This window comes from Cupressus sempervirens, chromosome 5 (assembly GCF_028749045.1).
Source record: "Cupressus sempervirens isolate cs-2001-9-10 chromosome 5, ASM2874904v1, whole genome shotgun sequence".
Taxonomy (NCBI): Eukaryota; Viridiplantae; Streptophyta; class Pinopsida; order Cupressales; family Cupressaceae; genus Cupressus; species Cupressus sempervirens.
The window spans coordinates 561,942,520-561,949,527 of record NC_143122.1 but is presented as its reverse complement, the minus strand read 5'-3'; the positions used below and the strand labels follow the sequence as shown (position 1 = coordinate 561,949,527).

The 7,008-nt window shown below is 33.3% G+C and overlaps 1 pseudogene; it reads left to right on the top strand.

The window, feature by feature from the left end:
• The first annotated feature begins 5,713 nt into the window (after nt 1-5,713).
• LOC149557171 (eugenol synthase 1 pseudogene) lies at nt 5,714-6,802 on the top strand (annotated as a pseudogene).
• The last annotated feature ends 206 nt before the right edge of the window (nt 6,803-7,008 follow it).

Below are 7,008 nucleotides of genomic sequence, written 5' to 3'. Positions count from 1 at the left end.
AACAGTGATTACTTGGTCTTGCAAATTGCTCTACAGAAATTCTAATGATACTTATTGCAGATCAGTAATCAACATTAGATCGTTAGGATCTATGACATTAGGTCATTTTTCTCAAGTTGAATCAATATCATCAACTTCAAGAGCACCCACATAGCCACTAAGAAGTTCTACTCATAGAAGAAATTTGTAAAATATTAATTGTAATTGCAATTTTTTATCATATAACACCGTGATTGTATTAAGCTTCTTTATTGTTTGTGAATGAATGACAAACCACTTAGTTTCATAATGTTACAAGTTTCTTAATTAGTAACTAAGGAATAAATAATGAATTCATTAGTGATGTCACAATCACCTTACTGCTCATGAAAAGTAACTCTTCTCCATTTTCACTCTTCCATGAGGTCACTTGTCCACCATACAACAATACCTACACAAATATAACATTAATAATTTATACATATGACCTAAAAGAGAATTGATAAATTGAAAATGACATCAGAACCACAACTCAGATTAATCCATTAATTTCTATTGACACAATGTTAAAATCAAGGGATAGAGAAAATAAAAAGGAAATAGGAAGTAGATCTAATGAGCCATATTAAATATAAGATCAAGGTTACATTAAACCATCCTATGCTCTTAAACTAGTATCAGCAACCAGCAACAAATGACACAAAACCAAGTATATGCACGTATGTAAGTATTAATTGTTTTTTCTCAATTTCGCTCTTCCATGAAGCTAGTTGCCTGTCATACAAAAAAAAGATACACAAATTCCACATAGAACCATATAATCAATGAAATGATTAAAAAATTTAAATTTCAGAACCCTGTACTGTGAGCAACTCATGAATAACCTGTTTGCGAGAATCACTGACATGAATGAAGCAAGAAGACTAAAAAGAAATAAAGCTATCATAATATTGTTTTAGGTATGGCTCCAAAGAACCCTACAATATGCCCTATATGCCCTATGAATGATATCAGCAACAATTGACAATAAATCAGGAATATAAACATATAGAAATATTGATAAACTATATTATTCCTGCTAGGCCAAAAAAAATTGATGATCGTGCTGATGGACTACCATCTTGTAGTAAAGATAAATTGGATCAAGCTATCAATGTCTTAAGCTTTGGTGGAAAGAATTTCAGTGGGTTGTGTTTCTTCACTGACAAAAATAATCTAAGCTTGTTAAATTTCTTCAAAGATCATAATAAAATATTTTGAAGTAGGAACAATTAGTATACTATGTAGTGTAGGTAACATTGATGTGTCTAGAAGCCTTTTGTTTTTAGCATAAATAGATTTAACATAAACTATTAGTCTATTAATGAGGAATGTAGACCTGCTTGGACTTGCTACAATCCTAAAAACTAGAACCAATTATTTTTTCCTTTACTCACAAGGTTACAAAAACTACCATAACCAAAGTCTAAAAAATCCAAAATCCAAAAAGGCGTGAATTGGAGAGAAAACTCAAAAGCTTGATAGAAAGAACTTAAAACAATAGATCGTTTCAAATCTCAGTACAACCTCAATGATGAACACAATTCAAGAACAAAACTTATTTATTGACCAAAAGAATACCTTAGAGCTTCTCTTAGATTGAGATTCCTGTGTAGATTTACTATTATTTGAACCAGACATTGATGTCCAGGCATGGTTCAGCATAACTTGAGTTTCTAAGCCTAACTTTCTAACCTCTGAAAATGGAAGTTCAAATGTCGATCCCAAAAAATTAGTTGAATAATTGACCTGCAATAAAAGAAAGTGAGCAAAATTCATATACATATTCTATTAAACATTTGAAGACATGAGATTTCTACATTCCATCAAGTGAAAATTGAAAGAGCTTCTAGCAGTAACTATGTAGACATTTTTCAATCTAACTAAATCAAATTAAAACAAAAATTATGTTTAAACACCATACAATTAGAAGTACCATACTACACAACATTTTTGTAGTAATAGAATCTTGACAAAAATGTAAACCATATCTAATACAATGCAATTACATACCTGGGTCTTCCCAGAGAACTAAGTGGTTGGTCATGACTAAAAATCTGAAGTACAGGATCAAACATTGTTGGATAGAAAGGTTTCCCAGCTTCAAGCCATCCAATCTCATGTTCATTTTTTCCCAGGACTAAATCCCCAGGTTTCTCCTCATGAAACTCGTCCAAGAATTGAAAAAATGCCTCAAGTGTTAGATAGCCAACCTATTGGGGGAAACTAAAGCTTTCAGGGTGAAACCAATCATGTTTTTTGAAAAACATTTTAGCACTTCACAAATAGTAAGGACACGATTTCTACTCAATATAAATATCATAGAAAATACTATCATATGCTTACTAGGTTATATGAGCAATAGAAAATCCTCATTTCTACTAAGCATGCCCGAGTGACAAACCTGTATAAGACTAGTAATGATCTCTAGGATATCAGTAGATCACTACAAATTACTCACCTGAAGGTAGATGCTTGTCTCAAATTGGCTCTTTAGAGCATATGACATTATTCTCATGCTCAAATTACACACCCAGTGATAGCATAACATATATTAATTCAATGAAACTAATTTTAAGAAGGGTTCAGTAATCTAGATACATATTTCACATGTGTGCAGTGTTACTCTACAACAATCATGAGATAATGTAGTTCAGATTTTGGTGAGAATGTTGAAATGTGATAAATAAACTTAAAGTTTCATCTAGAGTTACTTGTTAGTGAATGTACATGTAAGTTCATAAGGATCATTGTGATGAAACTAAGTTACAATCATGATTCCAGGAACAACCTGTCAAATAATAAACAAGTCAGAATATGAATTTTATTAAATTTTAAAAGTTTAGAGATTAGAGATTGGATCTGTGAAATTTTAAAAGGTTATTATTTCAAGTGGTTCATTTACAAATCTTGTTTCATTTGAGATGGTTAACAAATTGAATCTACCAAGAATAGCACATTTTAGGCCTTACAAAGCACAAGGATTGGATGTTGGATGTTGTGTTAATGTGAAGGAGAAAGCTTATGTTCCCTTCATCATTGGATCATATAATGATGTTATACCGTGTGACATTGTACCTTTGAGTTGTTGTCATATAATTTTAGGAAGGGCTTGGCAGGTTGAGAAGAGATCCCTACATGATGGCAAAAAGAACACCTACACTTTCACAAATAATGGAGAGAAGATGGTATTAACACCATTGGAGGAGCACAAGAAAACTTGGAAGGTGTCAGCAAGCATTGGCATCTTTGAGAGGGAAAGGTTCCTAAGAAAAGAGGAACATGGTGAAGCAATGGAAGATGTTTTGATAAAAAATGATGATGCTTTGAAGGAAATAGCTAATGAGAATGAGGTTGAGGAAAAGAACCTAGAAAAGGATGATATGAAGACAAGTTGTCCATTTGAAGGACAAATAACAAATGAGCAGCAATCAAGTGTTGAAGAGCAAGGAGAACCTAACACCAAAAAGGTTCAAAAGGTTGTAGCAGAGGTAAAGAGAAAGGATGTTGATGAAGATAGAAAAAGATCAAGTCTTCAAGGGCTTGAGGGAAAGGAGATGATTGGAAAAAAGATGAAAAGTACAAATGTTGATGTAAATAGCAGAGAAACAAGGCTTGGAGAAGCAGATATGATATTGATTGGTTCTATATGGTGTCCATTGAAAGTTGGACAAAAAAAATTCACAAAGACAATGATGATTGAATTGGATAGAATAGCCACCAACCAGGAGTTGGTATACCAAGGAAAATGGCAAGGGTGTGAAGAAATGTTGCAGATAGCAATAGAGGTCTCAAGGTGCAAAGAGACTAAGGATGAGAAGACAATGGATATGAAGAGCCAAGGGAAGGCTAAACAAGGTGATTATATTCCAAGCATGGAGAAGCATGAAAATATGATTTATTTTGATTTTTTATTCTAATTTTGTTGCAGGCATATGAGAATATGATGGAGATTCCTAGTGTGGGGAAGATAGCAATAATTGGTAAGAGTTATGTTCTAGAAGGAGCTTGTTATTGCTTCTTGTTTCTACCTATTATTAGTATCTTATTGAGCTTCACTTTGTTTTGATAATAGTTTAATATTCTCTACTAAACAGGGCCAACCACGTGAAGGTGGAAGCTCATTTGGCCCCACCCCCTCCCCCTAACATCACTCTACATTCCCCGTTAACATCTAACATTCATTCATTCTTTCAACCATTAATAAAATGTAATATTCAATCAATATCACATGATAACATTCATTAACACATTAGATTCGTTAACATGCAACATTCATCAATATTCTACATTAACACATAATTCATGAACATTCATTAGCACATAATTAAATTCATTGAGACATAAAATACAGTCATTATCAATTAAGGTATGTAGATGACAATCATTTTTTTTTTCTTTCTATTTCTGTTTTCTATGTAAGCTCTAAGAGGAGCATTAGTGTCATCATCAGTTCCCCCCCTCATCAATTGTTCTGTTCTCTGTTCTTGATGATCTCAAATTCCTATGCTGTTGCAAAGGGGGGTCCTCTGCAATAACAAATAAAAGAGTTAAATTAAAAATAATTTATTATAATTGTTACAAGTATTTAATTATTTTAAATAACATAACTATGGCGCTCTTTACCTGATCTGACCACATCATTTTGTCTGGACTCAACATCAACACGGTCATGAACATCGACCCCTCGATCCTCTATAGCTGCTATACAAAATGTTACATTAACCCAAACACCAATTGCAATTACATATAAAAAATTTAATAGCAAATGTATACCTCCGCCACTGGGATGCACATCATGCAAACCTTCGGCATCCACAGATTGTGTAGAAGGATTGTCAGGCTGCATTCCAACATCCTATGCATTGTTATCATTGCTTTCTTAAAACATATATACTCACTTTATATTGGAACTTAACATCAAATAGACTAATTGGTAAAGTATTCAATTTGAAATAAATTTCATTTAGCTTATTTACCTGTGGCTCAGATGCATCATTATTAGAACCTTCCAAACTGATTTCAGCTCATAGTCGTTTAGCCATGGCTCTATAGCCTTGTTGGAAGCCAATTCTCTTATCCTCTTCTATGAGGCATCTCTTGAACTCTGAGCCCTGCATTTTTGCGTGGTATGGTGAATTTTACTTGCATTGTTTCATCAACCAATGGATGGTACTTAAAATATCAAAACGAAATGGTAAATAGTTAGCAGGTTTTCCAACCCTTGTTACACCTTATTTTGGTCATGTTGGAGTTGTTCTAAATTGTCTTTGGTCTTTGGGAGTCCTAGAGGATCCAATTTCACTCCATCATGACCGCAATTATTTCTATTCTTAAAAAAATTAAAACTTTAAAGTCTAATGTAATGGGCAGTGCTGAAAACATTTAATACTCAACTTGTATTTTGTTTTTGTTAGCAACGTGAAGTCTACCTGACAATCAACAGCAAATCATCTATATCCATCACAATATAATAGGAGAAAAATTGAGCAATTTTGATGGAGCAATCTGCTATATAAATGTTGTGTGTTTGTATGCTTTTCTTGTACCAACATATTTTCTCCAAATTCTTAAGTTGGGTAAGAGTTAGTTCAGCTCTTTGGAAATAAAAATGGCTGCAAGTGCTGCTGCATTCCCTCATTCTTTCAATCACTGCCTTTATTCTCAACTATTGGAGGAAAATTCAGTCTCAACCATGGCCTCCATTTGTGAGATTTCTTCATATGAGGATTTTTTGAACGAAGAGAAAAGTAAAATATTAGTGATTGGAGCCACTGCTTATATTGGTTGCTTTGTTGCTCTTGTAGTTGTAAATGCAGGCCATTCTACCTATGCTCTCATTAGACCCATCACTGCCCATGATTCTGCCAAAGACAAGTGCCTCCATGAATTGAAAGATTCTAGTTTTAACATTGTCTATGTATGTCACTAGCTCTGTTCATAACTAAGATTTTGTGGTAGATATGAATGGCATAGTTGTAAAGTGTGTGTACTTGTTTAAAATATTGATTTTACAGACTGTAGATTGTTTTGATTGGTCATATAGGTTTAGAATATATGATTAAGCTTTGCTTGTTTGTTCATGGTAACTACTATTGCAGTTGTTTGCTAAATTGTTAGATAGCATTCATCTCACAAATAATCATGTTTGACTATCTTGTTGTGAAGTTGGGTATTTAGAAATTATGTTAAGAAGGGGTGTTCAGTCAGTGATCTCCTTATCAATGAGTCTAATTTGGTTGGGATCATGAGCTATATTATAGTTGTAAAAATTTGTGTTGTAATGGGTTTTATTAATGTCTACATGTTCTGTAATGGGTCTTATTAATGTGCATGTATATTATAATGGGTGTTCTGCAGGGAGATTTAAGTGATCATAATTCAATGGTAAAGGCCATGCAAGGCATTGATATTGTTATTTCAATTGTGGGCAGTGGTCAACTTACAGATCAGCTTAAGATTGTAGATGTCATTAAAGAAATTGGCACTATTAAGGTCAGAAAATAGGACCCTAACATTATTACCATGAATGCTTGTTAACTATAATAGACTTAAGAATTGTTGAATTTTGATGCAGAGGTTTCTTCCTTTGGAATTTGGGCATGGTATAGACAAAGCCAATCCAGTAGAACTAGGGCTAAGCTTTTATAAAGAAAAGAGAGTTGTTAGGAGGGCAATTGAGGCATCCAACATTCCATACACTTGCATCTGCTGCAATTCTATTGTTGGGTGGCCTTACTTTTATCATACCCTTCCCTCTGAGCTTGCTCCTCCCCAAGATTAGTTTGAAATCTATGGAGACGGAAACATCAAGGGTGATATTTTAAATAATTTCATATTAGTAAATGAAGGAATCTTCACTAATATAGATTGCAGAATCTGACTTCAATTGTTGAATTTTTTATATTGAATATGAAAATCCACTATTGTTATAATATTCTATTGACCTATTTATAATTGATGAGCTAAATAAGGGAGTCCTAGCATTTT